Source organism: Armigeres subalbatus, chromosome 2, assembly GCF_024139115.2.
Source record: "Armigeres subalbatus isolate Guangzhou_Male chromosome 2, GZ_Asu_2, whole genome shotgun sequence".
NCBI classification, from domain to species: Eukaryota; Metazoa; Arthropoda; class Insecta; order Diptera; family Culicidae; genus Armigeres; species Armigeres subalbatus.
Window position 1 is genome coordinate 112,528,613 of NC_085140.1, and position 22,800 is coordinate 112,551,412.

General features: G+C 40.2%; 1 protein-coding gene across 2 annotated transcripts in view; it reads right to left on the reverse strand.

Annotated features, from left to right (window-relative positions):
• LOC134210686 (putative uncharacterized protein DDB_G0282133) overlaps positions 1-22,800 on the reverse strand; it is a 597,983-nt gene that overhangs the window by 542,989 nt on the left and 32,194 nt on the right. Inside the window, exons 2-3 of one of the 2 annotated variants that reach the window (XM_062686886.1) lie at positions 12,574-13,002; positions 10,909-11,588 (exon numbers count right to left, since the gene is read on the reverse strand). The gene's annotated coding sequence lies outside the window, so the exon portion shown is untranslated. Of the gene's footprint in view, positions 1-10,624; positions 11,589-12,573; positions 13,003-22,800 lie in introns of both variants that reach the window. The other variant, XM_062686884.1, reaches the window with a different exon arrangement.

Sequence of the window (22,800 nt, forward strand, 5' to 3'; positions counted from 1 at the left end):
AGCAGCAGCAGCAGCACCCATCATTTTAGTGGCTCAATCGTTAGCTCGGAGGAACTTTGCAATACCTACGTGTTGCTGTTTAGACGGATTGGATGGAGTCATAAAATTGATGGGATAGCTTTTTAATGCGCGTTCGTGGACATGATTTTATTTCGACGATGTCAGATGAGTTGGGTAAGATATTGGAAGAGTCGTTTGCTAGACATTCAACAATCGTAGGTGAGTCGCTTACAACGGCATTAATATGTGGACCAAGGGGCGATTTAGTCACCCAATGATTATTTCCTAAATTACTGCTACTTATGACTGGGCTTTTGCTCTATTAGGAATGCTGAGGTGCTGAGGAACAAACATATAGTCACACACCTCAAATTGAAAGATGATGGCAACTTAATTGAAATGAGGATGTGAAAAGTATGAAATGAAGCCAAGCGACCATTTCGATCAAATGTCCTGTTCGGCCAAACTATTTTTTTCATTTGCCGTATGTACCTATCGGCCAGATGACATACATATTCAGCAAAATCATTTTCGGGCTGACAACCATTTCGGCCAAGTGATATTCGACCAATTGTGTTTCGGTGGAATGACTTCCGGCCAAACGACCCTTTCCCATTTTTGTAAAACTTAGCGATCACATTCATCTATCTTGTCCGATCACGGTAAATAATTATCACAGACGTCTCCGAGCAGAACCAAACTACGTTTTCGATGTTATCATAATAGGCTCCGCACCTACATAAGTTGCTATAGAAAAGGTTAATTCCGTACAGATATGCGTTTAGTGAATAGTGATTGGATATAAGTCTCGACAATCTGAATTCCATAATGAACTTTTCTTAACATCTTGATTTTCAATCGCAGAGCAACGATAAGGATGTCAATAGATTGTATCGTTTAAATGTTAAACTAAGTTGGTACCAAGTGTTATGATATTTATCTCACAGGAAACATTATAGATTGCAGCAATAATCTCAATATCTTACTCTGTCCATTTAAACCAACTATCAGCCTCGTGATAGTAATACCACCAAGCTGATCTTCAACATATCGATATTAAACTTCCGAACAACCGCTTGGAAAATGATATTTATATAAACTTTCACAGAGATATCATACTTGAATAAAATATCATACTTAAATTTTAGACTTGTTAACTAGTACTATTAGCAAATACACAGGATTCTGTTTTTACACGATTTACATTTTCTATATTTGGACCCATCCTAAATGTTTAACGCATATTAATTACCATATGATTTTTCTTTGAATTATTTAGGATTTTTTAAAACACGTTGCAAAGGTTTTGGTGAAAAAATGAAGTCACACACGTAATTCCGATATGATCATTAAGTCAGTGAATTCGAAAATAAACTTCAAGTCAAGGATGTTATCGATCATTTAGTAATCTGCCTTCGATCATTTAGTAGTTTGTCAATAACTCATTCCAGAGGCTAAATTTCAAAATGTGTTTTATGGTGGACTTCTAGTACAAAGGTTTATCTACAACTCTACCTAACAGTTCGTTGCTTGAATTTTACTAATAACGGAGTTATAGCGCTAGTAGCATTAAATTAGACTAAATGATTGCATATTTTGTTATCATTTAGTATAAACATAGCAACTAGCACCGTAGCTCCTTTAATAGTGGAATTCGAACATCGACCTGTTAAGGAGAGTTGTAGAAAAACCTTCGCACTAAAAGTCCACCATACAATACATTTTGAATTTAGGCCTCTGGAATGAGTTATTGACAAACTACTAAATGATCGAACGCGGATTACTAAATGATCGATAACATCCTTGCTTCAAGTTAATATGTTGTGTGATGAACTTATCTCTATATATACAAATTAAATGGTCTGTGTTCGTATCCGCTTAACTCGAAAACGGCTGAATGGATTTTCTTCATTCCTTCAGCAAACATGTTCGTTATTGTTTCCGACGGGTTCAAATCATATTCCCTAACGCGAAAATCACGAATAAGATTGAGCAAAACCTGAAAAACTGAAATTTAGAATTATATGGAAATTTCGCATGGGCAGTTCACATCGCGCATTTCCGCCTACTATGCAGGATAACGTCTGCGGGGTCACATAAACAAAGTTTAAAAAAAATAAAAAATAAATCTAAATGATATACACATTTCGACTTCTTAACGACTTTGTAGCATATGATAGTTCTCCATATATCTCAGGTTTCTTAAGAACCAGCTTAACTAGTAGTCTCATGTCCACTAAAGGCGCCAAGTGTATACATTTCAAACCAAATTTATTTTTTCAAAATCTATGCTTCCAGGATTCACCTTGAAATTTTTAGATCGTCAACCCTTTTCTCGGCAGTCTCCCAGACACGCCTTGTGGTTTTTAAACCACAAACCATTTTCCAACGGTCTTCTAGTAACGCCTAGTGGTTTTTCAAACCATCATCAATTTTCAGCGGTCTTTCAGACGCGCTGCATGATTTTCCAAGCCACAAATCATTTTCCAGCGCTTTTCAAGACGCGTTTTGTGATTTTCCAAACCACCTTGTCGTGTTTTTTTTTTTAACCATCAAATATGACGAACTGATGAAATGATGAACTCACCTTTTGAAATCTGCGTCAGGATCCAAAAAAAAAAAAATAACCTGCCTAAATCGCCGAGATTTGAGACCCCAAATGGCCGGAGCGAAATGCGATGACAGTAGCTCTTCGTGGGCGCGTGTGCAGTGTGCACGCCACGGAGATCTGACAATAAGAGGCCGAGTCATGGCTTGCTGCTCACCGATGGACATGCTCAGGTGTTAATTTATAATCACACGCTGTTGATAACTTACTCAAAATCCACACTACGGAACGGAGAAACCGTGGATAGTGCTGATCATCTGTATCGCCGTGCGTACAATAAACCTTGAGCTTTTCTCATTCTAATCGGAAATGGCAAACGCTACTCGAGGCCCTAGCCAAACTGGATGTCGTACTGGGCAACGACGGATCCGGGGGTATCTTCCTACGAAACGGGTTGAAATCGATCATAAACGAAACATTCTGCAGTTCAATTCTAGCCGCTAACCGATGTTAGACGATGTTTACACCCATGTACAGATGGAACTGACTTATGGTTACCGGCGGTATAGGACAAGCAGCGAGGTAAGGAAAGAGAGCCGTGAAACTAATATAACAGAGCGTGGAAGGTAGCTCAATTCAAAAGGGGGACCTTCACTGAAGCTACAGGTATGAAGGAAGATACGGGAAGGCTGAGCTGTGACGAACTACGATTACGGTTCTGTTACGAGCGTGCGACGCTACCATGCCTAGAAAGGCGCTTGCGCGGAATTGCTGGTAGAGCGAGTAAATTTCAGCCCTATGAGCAACCTGTCTCGAGGTATGAAATAGATTGCAAAGAGCTCGTTCAATGGAAGAAAGAGTAACGCATAGAGCTATTCAGAGCAGCAAAGCCGGTCCGAAAAAGAAAGCCTGCTTTGACAATATCTAAGATCCCTCACTGTTCAGCCCAATCGGTATGATAGCTACTGTAGGGAAGCTACTAGAAAAGTTAGTCCTGAACAGGCTGTCATCGTATGTGAAGGAAGCAAGATGATAGTTCAACGTGCAATTCGGCTTTCAGAGAGGAAAGTCCACACTTAGCGCCATTAAATAGGTGGTTGGCACTGCAGTGATTGCCATCAAATGCTAGCAGTGAGGTATCCGCTACTACGAAGTGATAACGCTTGACGTATGCAATGCCTTTAACAGTGCCTGTGAACTTGTTACTTTGGCTGGAAGTGCTGGTATGGCTGACAAGATTCTTGAAAGCTACTTCCAGAATCGAGTACTGATCTACGAGACAGAAGAAAGCTTGGATAGCGTCCGCTTTACGACAGGCATCCCGCAGCCCAGCGGTTCTCAACCTTTTTCATGAGTGGTACCCCTTAAGACCCTTGCAATGTTTGAGGTACCCCTTTGTTTTTTTTTTCATGAAATTTGGCTAATATTTCAAAAAATTTCATCGGTTTACCGACGAAACACTTAAAATTTGGATCTTGGTTTTAGATGAAAAAATAAAAATGTTTGGTATTTTCAAAAAATTAAATAGTTCCTGAAATAGTGCCATTGGCCAGTACTGTTATATCAAGATTTAGGGGCCGTCCACAAAGTACGTCACGCCTCTAGGGGGGAGGTTGGGTTCAGAGCAGCGTGACGATCCATACAAAAATTTTAAAGGTTTATTACAAAAAGTGTGACGAAGGGGGGAGGGGGGGTTGAAAATCGCCGATTTTTGCGTGACGTACTTTATGGATCTTCCCTTATAGTGTCCCTAATAATGTACCAACATAAAACAGTTCAGACAGTTCAGACGAAACCTTAGACGTGAAACGATACAAGCGATTACCCACTGATAAAGACATAATCACCGTGTTGAAACGTCCGGAAACGAATAAACCCGTTTCTATCAATAAAGACTGCGTAGCCGTAAAGTTAAATATAAAAGTTACCGTCGATCTTGCATTAATAGTTCCTGAAAGTGTTAGTCTTTCGCTGCAAGACCACGGTGAAGTGGGCTGGGTCCAATTCTCGATCTGGGTTAGGAAGCTTTTTTTTAACTTTCAGAGGCATAAGAGTTTCAAATCAACGTGTTAACCTCAAGATATATGCATGCAAAAATAATAGATTGGCTTTGAAACATCGCTGTTGATAACCATATAAATGCCTAATAAACACTTAGCTGCTATTCGGAAACGCCTCAATGTGAATATAATGCCATTGAAAAATAAACGTTCAAAACTCTTCGAAATTTTCGAAATTATGATTTTTATTAGTATCAGACAATATTTTGAGAATATGAGACTCTGAGTGAAACTTTGGAATTCTGTACGAAATTCCAGGAATTAAAAGGATTTTACTAGGTGTCCATTTTTTGACACATTTTTTTTGTACTCTTTATTGCACCATGATAGAAGTGTTGATTTTTTATGGATCTTTTAAAAATTGAGTTCCTCGGATTATTAATTGAGTAACTAAGATTATAATACTGCGTCGTGTATCTTGAACATTTCATAACGTAGCAGAAATATGAATTGCTACAAAGCAGATCATGCTCAATGTCACTGGATTCAAGAGGAGACCCGGATCACGATAGTCATTTTTCAGGCCTTGAGAAGTCAAGTATGTAGCTTCAAGTGGTTTGAAAATGTCGGCGTTCTGGAAGTTGAGTAGTAAGTATGCCTGCTACTTCTCATACAAGTGGGCCTATGGGCTCAATCTCAGTCTCCACTGTTGGTAATTTAAGAGACAAAAAACGTTAGATTATGCCTTCTTTTGGATAGAAATGGATCACAATTATAGACTTTTCTACCCGGGCATCTATTGTGTGGTACAAATAATTTTTCGTTTTTTTGCAACCTCATCTGCGCTCTACTTTTTTAGTATGAAGTGTAAGAAAATGACAAATCCTTACGTAATTAGCGCATGGTTTCTAAGAACTATACTGCCGCTAACCGCAAGTCGAGCACATCTGTATATGGGGCTCCATATACAGATGTGCTCGACTTGCGGTTAGCGGCAGTATAGAACTCCAATTTTTAAGAGAACTTGTGTTGAACTCCTCTTTAAAAGTATGCCAAAATTTGTTTGTCCCAAACTTTTCTTGTCAATTACGAAGTAAAAATTATGAATTAGTTAAGATACCGTCGTGCGGGACTTCTTTTGACTCCGGGGGCTACTTTGGAATCTTCCCGATCAGGAATGCATAACAAAATTATAACTCAATTCTATCAAGTGCTGTTATTTAAAACAACGTGTGTTATAATTAGATAATTCGATGAAAATGTGTCTTCGGCCAGTTTTATTTATATCAAAATTATAACAACATTATGATTTTTTTTTCTCACAAAATAATTGCCTACATTTTTTGTAGACATTTAAAAGAGTTCAGTGCGTGTTGGCCCTTGTTTCGGACGGCAGAACGACCGCGCGATTTGCCGAAATTTCGTGTTTTGCATTGCGCGGCTGGTAATAAAGTTAATTAGTTCAGTTTTGCGTGTTGGCTCTTGTTTCGGACGGCAGAACGATCGCGCGATTTGCCGAAATTTTGTGTTTTGTTTTGTTTTTCCCTTAGGACGGTTCGTAAGTAAATTGATGAATATATTTTATTACTTTTACAGCATATACTGTTATTGACAAACGCTCTATATTGTCGAATAGAGCTCCCTATTATTTACCTTTCCCACTAACACAAATTTTCCTTCCCGAGACATCTATGAAGGTAGTATGGGTTCCCTGCATCTTCACTAGTAGATGTTGAACTAACATTCCTTCCCTTCCTTCCGTGATTGTAAGGACGTGGCCAGGTATACAACTGCTACTGTATAGGAAAAGGTACTAATCCCAAGTACCAATTTGCGACAATATACAGTAGATTGCTCAATTCAAGCTCTGTCTGGTAAGGGGCGGGTGTCGCGGGAGAGGGTTCTCTTCGTCGACTTCCCCTCATTTGAATGAAAGTGACAGGCAGGGAGTTTCTTTGCAGTTTATCACCTCAGAATGCAAGTTCGCATTGTTTTCTTTCGTTCTGAAGTGATGAACCAGAGAGAGATCTGCTGCTTGTCACTTTTGTTTAAGGGAGAGGGGGTCGACGGGGAGAGTCTTCTCTTGCGACATTCGCCCTTATTCCGGATGGAGCTTGAATTGAGCATTGTATAGCCACCCACGATTTGTACAATCACATATGCTATGCTATGCTATGCTACATTTTTTGTAGACATTTAAAAAAATCGGAGGTAATCATCTTCAGTATAACTTGAGCCCGCTGGATATTAATACATATCTGGAACAAAGTTAATTGCCTACATTATGGATCGAAGTTCGTCGTGGTAGCGTAACAGATTTATATCCGTGATGTAGGCAATTACCTTGAAAGCAGAATTTTGTACAGAAAAATTATATCAACGTTTATTATAATGTTGATATGAAGGTATCAACCTCTGTTTGAATTATGTTACGGCTAAAGGTATTTTTGATATAATTTTTGTTATTTTAACAACTAATCAGTAAAATTTATAACACATTTTGTTACAATATTTTTCTGAAATAAATAACTCCCCTTGTTATAATTTTATTATGCATTCTTGATCGGGTTGATTATCTAAAGAAAAACTAAACGTAAAAAATACCAAATTTGAAACAAAAAGCTGCCATCCAACTATCAACAATACACCATGGCAATTTGATACTAATTTTCGTTATGTGCAACTGTACATAATAAGTATGTTAAGTTAAGTTACGACTAATTCCAAAATTCGACTGAAGTAGCTCACTGCATGGACATGAATCCCACTTTGTTTATGCAAAGAAGGGTGCTTAATGTACTGATGTCTAATGTCGTGCACCCATACCTATTCTAAACAGGAAGTATTGATGCTGTTATATTTGACAACTTAACGGCACGTTAACGGAATAGGCTAAAAAATACAGTCGTTAAGCGTATTCGAAAAGAGGTTCCTAACATTGCTATTCTTTGCAATTTTAATACAACATTACGCATTTTTGTCTCAGGTACCCCCAGAGACCAGCAAAGGTACCCTCAGGTGTACATGTACTCCAGGTTGAGAACCGATGCCGCAGCCCATGCTGTGGAGCGTGATGTACGATGGTGTGCTAAGGATGAAGCTCCCGCCAGGAGTCAAGCGTCAATGCAGGAGGCACGAATTAGAGTCGGCAACTGCGACTTCAGTAGTCATGTCGACTACCCCTGCAAGCGAGTATCGACGACGGCTGTTGACAAGCGTGACGGTTCCAATGTTGCGATTCGGTGGTCCAGTCTGGGTGGAGAAGTCATAGACTGATGTGCCTGAGAGTGCATATAACAACGTATAACCAAATGGCCGAGGGAGGGGACAACTCGTCTAAGAGCAGGGGGACCCCCGCCCAGTCAAAAGCGTGTCGGCCTGAATTAACAGACTTCATGGTGAGTGGAACTTTGGGTTGAACCAATTCCCATCAGGCGACTCATGCTTCAGATTATCTATATCCACCGCTGGGGAATTGTCCGAGTAGTTTGTCGCGCGTGCACTTACCAAACTCGGATAGTCAGAGGACGCAGCTGGAGTGGATTTGGTACTCAACTGGTCACCCGTTGAGGCGGGTCATTAGTTACGGGGAGTTTCCAACATCGGGTAAGTCCCTGTCGGAATAGGATTGATCTACCGCCAGGAAATATCCAAGTAGTTTCGATCGAGCCGGGAGCTGAGTGATTTGACGGGGTAGAGGAAACCCAAAGGATACAAGAAAGGGTCCACGAAAGAGACTCAAAGGGATCAAACGAAACGATGCTAATAGATTTCCTAGGACCTAGGACCTAGCCTTCAGGTCATTTCTCTTGTAGTGATTGACTACTTTAATAGATTCAGTGAGGTGCTCGTAATGAAGCAGATAACTACCAAACTAACTATTCCCGCATTATTCGTAGCTGTCAGTCGTTTCGGAGTACCAGAAACAGTCAGATTGGACAACGTGGCATTGTTTGCAAGGAATTCCTTCCGTGCTAGGTTGATGTCGAAGAGATCTAGTGATCCTTGATTAAGGTCTTGAAAAGGGAGATTAGATTGTAATCGATTGTGTGAAACGAGCGGTGTATGAAGGTTTTCGTGCTTCACCAGAGCAGCACAAGTCAGACAGAAATGATTGTGACTAAATCTAGTCACATAACAGTTGCAGTAACCTATGTGAAAAATGTGTGCTGCTAGGGCAATAAATTGTGCTCTGCAGTTTCTTGTGATCCGCAAATTTGAAAGTGACTCGTAATTTCATATACCACAGTTTTGATATATTTATTTCGAGTTTGAGTCAATTGCTAACAACTGACACGGAAATTGGTATGTAAAAACTGATGAAACAGAGCTTTGGTTTTGTTAATCTAGCAGATCTGGGTCGAGTTCAGCATCTTCCTTCGGAATAAAAGGTAAAAATGAATTCCTACAATGATGCATGTCTGTTTTCAGAGAAAGCGGTCCAAAAGGCTTCCAGTCATATACCGCAGTCAAACGATTTTTGGAAAATGCCCATGTAGAGCATCCCACAGACAAACGAAGAAGGAGAAATCAGCTTTCCGCAAAATATGAGCGATTTTTTTTAAAGGAACAGTGAAACAGTAAAAAAGAATAAATCATACCAAAGCCGTGCAGAATTGCAATATTGTCGTATGTGAGCCTAATTTTGCCAAGCAATGAAAATTAAAGTGGTGTAAAAGGCTCGACAAATGGCAACAACAACACAACAGCCACTATTTTGATTAGATGTACATTACTTGGAAATGAACTGATGATTGTACATAGTTCCTTAGATCTAAAAGTTTAATCTTGATGGTGGACAATACTACTTGTGCGATCTGCTCCAGGAATTGGATGTCATAATTAGCCGAAACCTTGGTGGTGAAGTTATGATGGTTATGGAGGCTTTTTAATTTCGGGTATATCATTGGTGTGAGTATCTACGAGGATTACGTCAAAGGAGCACATCGAAATACTAGAGATAAGCTTCATAGAATACGGCGATCCCATAACTAACTTTTAATTTATGGGCCCATAACTAACTTTCCAGTTTGATAATGCAGCAACTCTTCTTCTTCTTCTTCTTCTTCTTCTTCTTCTTATTGGCATTACATCCCCACACTGGGACAGAGCCGCCTCGCAGCTTAGTGTTCATTAAGCACTTCCACAGTTATTAACTGCGAGGTTTCTAAGCCAAGTTACCATTTTTGCATTCGTATATCATGAGGCTAACACGATGATACTTTTATGCCCAGGGAAGTCGAGACAATTTCCAATCCGAAAATTGTCTAGACTGGCACCGGGAATCGAACCCAGCCACCCTCAGCATGGTTTTGCTTTGTAGCCGCGCGTCTTACCGCACGGCTAAGGAGGGCCCCAATGCAGCAACTCACAATTTTGAATTAACTAAAGCAAGGTTTTTAGTCAAAAATATAGTGTTTCGAGAGATTAGCCTGTTCTTAGAAGCCAAATTCATTAGAAATCCTTTGGTCTATGCTTGCCCGTTACTTTTAGAGAAAGGTTGAACGAATCGGCAACATAAATATGATGAAATTTTGTAATGGTGTATGCTCTTGAGAAAATGATTCCACCCATAAAATACTCGCCAGTAATTTTTGAAGTAATTCCAGAGAATGACTCGTATTTTTATAACCAGGAACTTTATCATATATGTTAAGATGTTTTTTGCTGAACTATTATCAAACAAAATTAGATGTGTTTTTTTTGTTTAGCATCTTTTTTCATGAATTTTTAGCTTAAATATAAATGATGCGCATTAATTTTGATGTAATGCACAGAAAAATTGCAAAACAGAATTTGCTCACAGTATTAATTAAAAAAAAAACATGTTGATACTTTTTTTGTTCGCTAAGCGTACGTCATATCAATAATTTAAAAGTATTGAACTCCTGGACATTTGGAATTTCTGAGATATAGGTCGATAGGTAAAACGGATGTCCCCATGCCCGCCTTCTATAAATCTATATAATTTAACTTTATAACCAAAATAGTCAAATTCTGTGATCAATTAATTTATTGGGCCTAAATAAATATCAGTTCTTTTCTTGAGTGAACCAAATAAGATGTTTTCACTTACCGTCAGTGATGATTCAAATATCGTCGGAAATAATCCATATTGTGACGTGTAACAAAATTGTCCTCGCTATCTGTATTTCTGATTCACTTTAGTATAATCCGGTGTTCAAATCTTCAACAACTGGTGAGCTCACAATAAGCATCTATCCTTCGTATTCCATGAATTGTTGTGAACTGGGCTATCTAAACTCCCAAAACCCACCTTCAGTGAACTCCAAAGCACAAACTAAGACACACTTAAGCATCCACTTTACCGACGTGTATTCTCATCTAATGACGATTTACCTTTTTGATTGTTTCTCCCATCATAAATTGATTTTTCGGTGGTGCACTTTCTTCTCCTCTTCAACCACCGGCAGCACTGATCAACTCTGGTTTAATTCACTGGAAACGAACCACACACAAAAAATAGCAATCAAAGGCAATAAGCGTTTCCTACACACCGCGCTGCAGTTATTTCGCATTTAGGGGCGAAGCAATTCAGATCAATTGACATTGCACTACTGTTTTCCTTAAGTGCAAACTAGTTTTGGGGAGAAATGCTTCACTTATCGGCGTGCGAAGTTGCCACTTTTTCCGGATTAGATCGGCGATTCGTGTGACGATCACCCGTTCCGTTCGTCGCCGTCACTGGCAAATGCGGTGTGCGATTCGTTGGCCATGTAGAACCCGTGCGCACACTCGGTCCATCGCGCACTGGAATCGCATACGTTGCTCCCGGGCGGGGAGCGACGATCGGGCTCCTCTGGGAGGTCTGGCCGCGGATGGAGGCAAGACCAGTGCTGCGATCTAGAACCAGTTGGGATCGACCACTACTACCACCGCTGGCTGGACGCTTCTTGATGGAGTGGTGTGAGAGCCTAAACCGAGTCACTTTGGGAGTCAACCGGTCCTGGCGCTTTTTCTCGCTTCACGCTTCCTTCTCGCTGCGCTGCTAAAGGTATGTGCGAATATATTTATTTTCGCTGTGAAGTAGAGGGAGAATAGGAAATACTGCATGAATAGGTTACTGGAAGTTTTATTAATGGGACTAGATTTGAATTGAAGCTAAGCATATATAAAATCCTTAACAGCTACAATCATGACATAACATAAGCTGCCCGAAAAGCCTTGATCGTGATTATCTTTTAGGTCTCATATTTGTTCTATCGGAAACCATGGGACGAGCTTGGTAGTCATATGGCTATCGCTTCTGTCTCATACGCAGGAGGTCATGGGTTCAATCCCAGGCTAGTCCCATTCCTCATACTTTGTATCTTTTTCTATATTTCTCATGTTCCAGCAATCGCTAGAACAGGAAATGGCCTTTCATACCGTTTCCATCTTCCATCCTATACCTTAAAATTGATTATTCTAGTAGTAACTGCTAGAATTGGAAATGAACGAAAATGCTCGTTTCCTATATCCAATTGAAATTCCATCAGTAGCTATCTCCTATCACCAAATATAATCTTAGCGTAACACCAAATGCAATTAGTACTTTATTTCTTTCTTCTGAGGTGGGATCAGTTTGTTTCAGTGAGAAGGAAAATGGTTGTCTCAGAGAACACCAAGGTAATGAAGGTGAACGGCACTATCCGTTTCCAAAGTGGATATTATCTAAGGGACATCCACCGATCCACCATCAGCTGAAATGCGCTTTATTTTGAACATGCATAAATCAGCGAAAGAATGTGCCCTGGCCAACCATACCCGAGGGCACCTTCCCGAGCTCATAAAGATACAAGCGCACATATACATACATATGTATGTAACAATCTCGTAAAACCCCTCCCGCGTGGGGAGGTTCCCCCGGGAGGGGACGGAGGTTGGCAAAATTGATCTTCGTTTCGACTTGGCCCAACATATCGCAGTCGCCGTGAATAAGTCAAAACCTCGACTTTGCTCGGCACCACACCATATCGAAACCACCGTGGAAGGCTCAAAAAATAAACTGGATTTCTTCCTTACCTCTGCGATTCCACACACCTGCCGCCAATGATCTCCACACGAGTGCAACGTGAATGCGCGATTCGATGGTTGTGCTGCTGCTGACTTATGTGGTGTTTGTTGTTTTCTCCGGTTCAAGAAATTTTTCAGCAGCTCCGGTTTTGCAACTTTTTCCAACCTTCCAACTTCGTCCCGATCGAGGCAGAAGCGGAGAAGCTTTTCGGAAGGCTAACCAAAGACCAAACAAAAACACACACACGGGGGGGCAGACGCGGGCCAGGTCTCCTTTGTCGTCTTCGTCGTCGCCGGCGTGATTCAAAATTGCATACGCGGTGCAGTCCGGTGTTATCAGGCAACGATGCAGTCTTGGTGAAGGTTGAGATTCTTTTGTTGTTTGAGCTTCTTGGCAATCGTTGGCGGTGCAATTGATGGTGGACGGTTTCCGTGGTGCTGAGAAAGAGATAGAGAAGCACCAAATTAATTCAGATATTTGGAGCAATGATATTTTCTACTTTTTGAGCATTATTATTTGAATTTACAATAGCCCGAATGATCCAAAACCACTTTAACGCTACCAAAATTTGATTATGTTTTTGCTCTAACTCATTCAATTTTTGATCGCTTTGTTTAAAATTTTCAGAAATAAACTAGAAATTCATATTTTCTCGACTTCTCTGGGCATAGAGTCTGAATCTGAATTTCAAGCAAAAAAAGGGGTACCTTAAACAGTAGCAAGGTCTTAAGGGGTACCATTTAATAAAAAGGTTGAGAACCACTGTTCTAGATACCTTGGCGTCGTGTTTAATTCTAAATGAACCTGAAAACTCCATATTGAATATTTGATAGTAAAATACCAGAAAAGGATTCTTTTCTACGTTCTATCTCCGGAACATGGCGGGGTGCTCACTCGGAAGACCGCATCAAACTCTTTAGAACGACTATTCTCTCTGTTTTAAAGTATGGCTCTTTCTGCCTCCTCTGCTTATCCAACATCTTTAATTTATCATACACAAATTCTGTAAATTAAAAGATTTTTAAATAAAAAAAAAGATAAGGAGTCTTTGGAGATCCTCGTTTAGAAATTACGTTATAAAATCGTTTTCTAAAAACAATATAAAAATGAATTAAATTTTATGGTTTCGTATTTTTCCATAAAAGTAGCGCTCTTAAGCATTCCTTTCATGACAACTTATTGAAAATCATTCCAGTACTTCAAAAGTTATGATTCAAACAAAAACCCAGATTAATCCACCTAGCGGTGATGGTGCCTTTCCCGCTCGTTCAAAAGGTTTGGGAAAATCTAAAATAACACTAATATGTTCACCTGTCATAAGACGAGTTTAAACAATCCCATTGAATTCCACCACTTAATTGTATCCTGACAGATACGTATTTCGACCTCAACAGTAAGGCCGTAAGTCGAGTCAAGTACAAGACACTGAAGACGGCCTTACTGTTGAGGTCGAAATACGTATCTGTCAGGATACAATTAAGTGGTGGAATTCAATGGGATTGTTTAAACTCGTCTTATGACAGGTGAAAACATTCCACTAAAAAGCTCAAAATAATTTTCTTATCACTAATATGTTGATTGGTCTCATTTTTCATATTTGTTTATATGCATAAAAAAAAATCTCGCCAATCGCAATTTGTTGCAAACAAATTGGATGAGCATAAGAGCAAAAAATGACATTTTATTTTGTAGTTTTAAAATTAGTATTTTCGCCATAACTTTTGACCCAATTGTACGATCCGGCCAAGTTTCTATAGGAAACAATGGGACAAGATTCTGCGTAGAATGCAATCTGTCGCGATCGATATGAGAAGCACACATATTGCACATCTATCACAGTAACTTATATATGACCGGATTCAGTCACAATATGGTTACTGCAACCAGATTTGTTGAACTTGATTTGCTTGGGAATAGATGAAGTCTAAGTGCTAAAAAAGTGAGCTAGACTTTTTTGAACTCTTTTTCACAATAAATAGTAATTTTACCATAACTTCTAAGCCCATAGTCCGATCTGGCCAATTTTCATAAAAAAATGGTATAATTTTCGATCCCATAGTCCAATATGGCCAATTTTCAATAGGAAACAACGGGACAGGATTCTGCGTCGAATGCAGCTTGTTGCGAGCAAATCGGTTTAAGATAAGTGCCCGAAAAATGAGTGACATTTTTTACGCGATTTTTTCGTATGAATTTGTATTTTGGCCATAACTTCCCAAGTAGCACACGCAACATCTTCCAAAAAGCATATTGTTTCTATTCAGTTTCATTAAAGACATTGGAAAAACATCAAAGCACGTAAAAGTTGCATTAAGATGTTAAAAACGTTTGAGTTTTGATCAATGTTTCATTAACATTGCAATGCAGTACGTGTTTGACATTTGGGAACAACAACCAAAAATACTGCACTTTATGTTGCAAATGATTGTACGACAATTCCCCGAATAACAATTCCCCGAATGCAATTTCCCTGAATGCAATTTCCCCGAATGTAACAATTCCCCGAATGTAACATTTCCCCGAATGTAACAATTCCCCGAATGTATCATTTCCCCGAATGTAACAATTCCCCGAATGTAACATTTCCCTGAATGCATCTCCCTTCTTTTTGAGGGCAGCACAAGGCGATGGGTGTTAAGTAAGCCATGCGAGCAAAGGCGTATGATTGTCGATCCGGTGGTTGCGAGTTGGCTAAGATGCTTCAGGGTGGGAAGCATTGTCGGCTCCTTGTACACAGTGTATCCATTGTACTTGCTACACAAGACATTCATGCAACTGACAAGTACCGGAAAGCTTTCGATAACAGAGGGAATGTCTTCTTGAAATGAACGCGTTTGTCTGGTATAAGACGACGGTAGGAGATAATTCCTTCTTTAGATGATAGCATCGCCAGGTATTAGGGGAAAGAAAGTGATAATGTCTTCCTCAAATGAACACATTTGCCCGGTATAAGGCAAAGAGAATAGATAGTCCCTTCTTTAAATGAACTCGTTTGTCTGGAATAAAGTGAAAGAATGAAACAACGCCTTCTTTAAATGATCGCGTCCGTCCGGTGTAATGAGAATGGAGGAGATGATGCCTTCTTTAAATTAAGGTCTCTCGAGACAGAAATTCTTTCCACAATAAAGCAAAAAGAGGAGATATTTCGTTTACTAAGCAAGTACCACGCTTGCCAGGTATAATGAATGATTGATATGAAGCAATTATATGTTTCAAAACTGCTGTTATATTACACCATACTTATCTGAGAAAATGCTAATTTGTTTAATATAACATTCTGAAAACGGCATTCTTCCAAAGGTCATTCTGAAAAAGGTAGAATCCATCAAAAGTCACACCGCGAAAGTTACAGACCGCCTAATGCTATATTGAGAAAATGAATTTGGCAAAATGTTTTTCGGTGAAATATAATATATTGAATACATATTGCGTAATAAGGGATCTTATATATTTTTTCCTTATTTTGGCCAAATTCCTGCATCAAAATAAGAGAACAGATAAGTCCTTATTCTCATTCTCAATTCATTCATCTTTGCATTATTTCGAGCTAACGCCTATTTTTGAAGGACGTGATCTACCATTTTCTTACTTTGTTACAATGCCTTCTTTTAAAAAATACATCACATCCCTCATTACCATATTCAGGTCAGATACATGTTATCAAAGAACGAATAATAACATTCGTTATCTGGTGAAACACCCACTGAAGAAGGAACACATTTACCATTGCATTATTCCGAGCAGATGCATTCTTTTTAAAGAAGGAATCACATTCACCATTGCCTCTTTCCGGACGAACGCATTATTTGTGTTTACAAGGATTCACATCCATCATTGCCTTATATATTTGAAGAAGGTATATGCAGGACAGGAGTATGATTCCGAAGAGAGGACAAAAAAATTACAAAAAGGCTTTCAATCCGAATTGCAGTTTGATACTATTTTAGGAAAAAAACTACCTTAGAAAACACTGTACTCTGATATCTTTATAATTCAACAACACATCTTGGAGGATTAATAACTACAAATACTACCAAAGGCCATTCAGCTGATAATCTCCAATAAAACACTCTTGAATGTATCTTTGAACACTGCGGACGCATACAGTCGATTACGAAGATGTGTTTGCAAGAGGTATTTTATTTTCGGGGAATTGTTCCATTCGGGGAAATGAAACATTCTGGGAATTGTTACATTCAGGAAATTGCATTCGGGGAATTGTTACATTCAGGAAATTACATTCAGGGAAATTGCATTCAGAATTGGTTTTCGGGAATTGTCGTACAATCGTTGCAAGCACGAAACAAAATCATCAAGTTGCATATTTTTTACCATGTAACTTCAACGCGTCTTGCAAAATTTATTTGTTTGTTTAAATTAAGTTGCAGATAAGTTGAGTGTATTTTCATGTTTAATTTAGCTTCGTTCAACGTTTTCACAACTCACAATTTTTCCGGTGATGATGCAATCAAGTAACAGGAAACCTGAGTACAAAACTTCATAATCGTATAGTTTTTATTGTGAGTCAACATGCAGTCCCTTCGAAGTGTTGAATGGTGCTGTGTTACAGTGAAGGACTATCAATCACAAGATCCACAAATCGAATCCAGTTTTATATTTTTATTTAATTTTTATCCGCTGTAGTATTCTGCAACATTATTGCAATTTTACTGCAATCGAAGGATGTTTACGTAAGCTCCACCTCTTGCGCTTTTTATATTGCAAGAGAGCTATGTTTAATGGCACATACGCAAAGATTGTTTCTTTCCAAATAGTTGCAACACAGTGGAATGTTCAGTAGTGAAACAAGTTGTGCTGCTTGGGTTTCGATCCCATAGTCCGATCTGGGACAAGATTCAACGTCGAAAGCAACTTGTTGCGAGCAAATCGGTTGAAGATAAAAGCCCGAAAAATGAGTGACATTTTTACGCGATTTTTTCGTATGAATTTGTATTTTGACCATAACTTTCGATCCCATGATTCGATCTGGCCAATTTCAAATAGGAAACAATGGGATAGGATTCTGCGTCGAATACAACTTGTTGCGAGCAAATCGGTTGAGTATAAGTGCCCGAGAAATGAGTGACATTTTTCACGCGATTTTTTCGTATGAACTTGTATTTTGGCCACAACTTTTGATCCCATAGTCCGATCTGGCCAATTTGAAATAGGAAACAATGGGACAGGATTCTACGTCGAATGCAACTTGTTGCGAGTAAATCGGTTGAGGATAAGTGCCCGAAAAATGAGTGACATTTTACGCGATTTTTCGTATGAACTTGTATTTTGGCCATAACTTTCGATCCCATGATTCGATCTGGCCAATTCCAAATAGGAAACAATGGGACAGGATTCTACGTCGAATGCAACTTGTTGCGAGCAAATCGGTTGAAGATAAAAGCCCGAAAAATGAGTGACATTTTACGCGATTTTTTCGTATGAATTTGTATTTTGGTCATACATTCTTATCCCATAGTCCGATCTGGCTAATTCTCAATAGCTAGCAATGGGACAGGATTCTGCGTCGAATGCAACTTGTTGCAAGCAAATCGGTAGAGGATAAGTGCCCGAAAAATGAGTGACATTTTTTACGCGATTTTTTCGTATGAATTTGTTTTTGGCCATAACTTCCGATCCCATAGTCCGATCTGGCCGATTTTAAATAGGAAACAATGGGACAGGATTCTACGTCGAATGCAACTAGTTGCAAGCAAATCAGTAGAGGATAAGTGCCCTACAAATGAGTGACATTTTTACGCGATTTTTTCGTATGAATTTGTATTTTGGCCATAACTTCCGATCCCATAGTCCGATCTGGCCAATTTCAAATAGGAAACAATGGGACAGGAGTCTACGTGGAATGCAACTTGTTGCGAGCAAATCGGTTGAGGATAAGTGCCCGAAAAATGAGTGACATTTTTACGTGATTTTTCGTATGAATTTGTATTTTGACCAATTCATTCGATCCAATAGTCCGATCTGGCCAATTTTAAACAGAAAACAATGGGACAGGATTCTACGTGGAATGCAACTTGTTGCAAGCAAATCGTTTAAGGATAAGTGCCCGAAAATGAGTGACATTTTTACGTGATTTTTTCGTATGAATTTGTATTTCGGCCATATCTTCCGATCCCATAGTCCGATCTGGCCAATTTCAAATAGGAAACAATGGGACAGGATTCTGCGTCGAATGCAACTTGTTGCGAGCAAATCGGTTAAGGATAAGTGCCCGAAAAATGAGTGACATTTTTTGAGTAGTTTTGCGCACACACACACACACACACACACACACAGACATCACCTCAATTCGTCGAACTGAGTCGATTGGTATATAACACTATGGGTCTCCGGGCCTTCTATAAAAAGTTTGTTTTTGGAGCGATCATATAGCCTTTACCGTATACTTAGTATACGAGAAAGGCAAAAAATGGTATAATTTTCGATCCCATAGTCCGATATGGCCAATTTTCAATAGGAAACAACAGGACAGGATTCTACGTCGAATGCAACTTGAGCAAATCGGTTAAGGATATGTGCCCGAAAAATGAGTGACATTTTTTACGCGATTTTTACGTATGAATTTGTATTTTGGCCATAACTTTCGATCCCATAGTTCGATCTGGCCAATTTCAAATAGGAAACAATGGGACAGGATTCTGCGTCGAATGCAATTTGTTGCGAGCAAATCGGTTGAGGATAAGTGCCTGAAAAATGAGTGACATTTTTTACGCGATTTTTTCGTATGAATTTGTATTTTGGTCATAACTTCTGATCCCATAGTCCGATCTGGCCAATTGCAAATAGGAAACAATGGGACAGGATTCTGCGTCGAATGCAACTTGTTGCAAGCAAATCGGTTTAAGATAAGTACCCGAAAAATGAGTGACATTTTTTTACGCGATTTTTTCGTATGAATTTGTATTTTAGCCATAACTTCTGATCCCATAGTCCGATCTGGCCAATTTCAAATAGGAAACAATGGGACAGGATTCTGCGTCGAATGCAACTTATTGCAAGCAAATCGGTTGAGTATAAGTGTCCGAAAAATGAGTGACATTTTTACGCGATTTTTTTGTATGAATTTGTATTTTGGCCATAACTTTTGATCCCATAGTCCGATCTGGCCAATTTCAAATAGGAAACAATGGGACAGGATTCTGCGTCGAATGCAACTTGTTGCGAGCAAATCGGTTGAAGATAAGTGCCCGAAAAATGAGTGACATTTTTTACGCGACTTTTTCGTATGAATTTGTATTTTGGCCATAACTTCTGATCCCATAGTCCGATCTGGCCAATTTCAAATAGGAAACAATGGGACAGGATTCTGCGTCGAATGCAACTTGTTGCGAGCAAATCGGTTGAAGATAAGTGCCCGAAAAATGAGTGACATTTTTACGCGATTTTTCTGTATGAATTTGTATTTTGGCCATAACTTTTGATCCCATAGTCCGACCTGGCCAATTTCAAATAGGAAACAATGGGACAGGATTGTGCGTCGAATGCAGTTTGTTGCGAGCAAATCGGTTGAGGGTAAGTGCCCGAAAAATGAGTGAAATTTTGAGTAGTTTGCGCACACACACACACACACACACACACACACACACACACACACACACATTATTACAGACATCACCTCAATTCGTCGAACTGAGTCGATTGGTATATAACACTATGGGTCTCCTGGCCTTCTATAAAAAGTTTGTTTTTGGAGCGATCATATAGCCTTTACCGTATACTTAGTATACGAGAAAGGCAAAAAGTAAAATTTCCAAAAAGTGGTTTTTACCACCTTTTATCAAAATTAGAAATACTAGAATAAGAGATCGGCGAAGACGCCATCTTGTTGCCAATCGAACCGTCAAAAGCGGTTCTTTTTTGACTTGTTTGCTTTTTGCATCCATAAGAAGCAAGCAATAGTTCAAATGCTGCCAGTACCATTTTCACGATTTCATTCATTTTCATACGTTGCCATTTCGACAGTTTTTCACTCCGCCGGTCTCTGGTTATAGGGTTGCTAATCAAAAAGGACCCCTTGACAGATTTCCACCAAATTTGGAACATCGCCCGTAGTAGGCCCGACTTCCACAGATGATGCGCCTTCATATTTTACGACTAACATTGTTATCAGCCGTTAGCAAGGATCCCAGGTAGATGAATTCTTCGACCACCTCGAAGGTATCCCCGTCTATCGTAACACTGCTTCCCAGGCGGGCCATGTCGCGCTCGGTACTGCCCACAAGCATGTAATTTGTCTTTGACGCATTCACCACCAGTCCAACTTTTGTTGCTTCACGTTTCCGGTGGGTGTACACGTACAGCTTTGCCACCTTTGCAAATATTCGGCCGACAATGTCCATATCATCCGCGAAACAAATAAATTGACTGGGTCTGTTGAAAATTGTAACCCGGCTGCTACACCCGGCTCTCCGTATGACACCTTCTAGCGCAATGTTGAACAACAGGCACGAAAGTCTATCACATCGTCTTAGTCTCCGCGCAATCTTCACACAGTTTTGCACACCATCCACCGTTGCTTTGATCAGTCTGATAAGATCCCCAGGGAATCTGTTCTTGCCCATAATTTTCCATAGCTCTGCGCGGTCTATACTGTCGTATGCTGCCTGGAAATCAACGAACAGATGGTGCGTTGGGACCTGGTATTCACGGCATTTTTGAAGAATTTGCTGTACAGTGAAGATCTGGTCCGTTGTCGAGCGGCCGTCAACGAAGCCGGCTGGATAACTTCCCACGAACTCAGTTACTAAAGGTGACAGACGTCGGAAGATGATCTGGGATATCACTTTGTAGGCGGCATTAAGGATGATGATCGCTCGAAAGTTCTCACACTCCAGCTTGTCGCTTTTCTTGTAGATGGGGCACATAACCCCTTCCTTCCACGTTAGCTGTTCAGTTTCCCAGATTCTGACTATCAGTTTGTGCAGGGAAGTGGCTAGCTTTTCCGGGCCCATCTTGATGAGCTCAGCTCCGATTAACTTCGATTAAGGTGGGGGCTGGTTGGCTTCCATCGTCCGCTGAACGGACGTAAACATCACCTCCGCTGCCTTGACTTTCACTGCCTGTACTCTCAGCGCCATTTAAATGTTCCTCGTAGTGCTGCTTTCACCTTTCGATCACCACACGTTCGTCCGTCAAGATGATCCCATCCTTATCCCTGCATATTACGGATTGCAGCACGAAACCTTTGCGGGATGCGTTGAGCTTCTGATAGAACTTGCGTGTTTCTTGAGAACGGCACTGCTGCTCCATCTCTTTCGCACTCCGCTTCTTCCAGGCGGCGTTCTTCTCCTGAAAAAGGCGGGTCTGCTGTCTCCGCTGCCATCTATAACGTTCCATGTTCTACTGTATTCCAGCATTCCTAAAGAGGGGCCCCATCGAGCTCACTCTCTTCCGGTAACGCTGCTTTGAGATGCTGCGCGTATGCAGTGGCAACATCGGGGAAGGGTTATTTGGCCAAAACCCATTAGGCCGAACAAACCATTGGGCCGAAAGGGTCATTTGGTCGAAAGGGTCATTTGGCCGAAAGGGTCGTTTGGCCGAAAGGTTCATTTGGCCGAAAGGGTAATCTGGCCGAAAGGGTCATTTGGCCGAAAGGGTCGTTTGGCCGAAAGGGTAATTGGGTCGAAAGGGTCATTAGGCCGAAAGGGTAATTTGGCCGAAGGGGTCATTTGAAAAGTGAGAAATTAGGAATTAGAAGAGAGACGTCTCACTACTCACTTCGCGCTTCTCACTTTTTACATTGAGAAGAGAAAAATGAAGAGTGAGAAGTAAGACGTCTCCTTTTCACTCCTCATTTATCACTTCTTGCTGTAAAAAGTGAGAAGAGCAAAATGAGTAGTGAGACGTCTCACTACTCACTTCGAGCTCCTCATTTTTTTACAGTGAGAAGTGAAAAGTGAGAAATGAGGAATGAGATTTGAGACGTTTCTCTTCTTACCTGCTCCTAATTTATCACTTTTCAAATGACCTATTCGGCCAAATGACCCTTTCGGCCAAATGGCCCGTTTACCCAAATGACGCTTCCGGCCAAATGACCCTTTCGGCCAAACGACCCTTTCGGCCAAATGACCCTTACGACCAAATGATTTCGGCCTAATGGTCTGTTCGGCCAAATAACTTTCGGCCTAGAGGCATTCGGCCAAATGGCTTTCGGCCGAATGGGTTTCGGCCAAACGACCCTTCCCCCTCACGTTCCAGCTGCGCGTAGAATGCGTCCT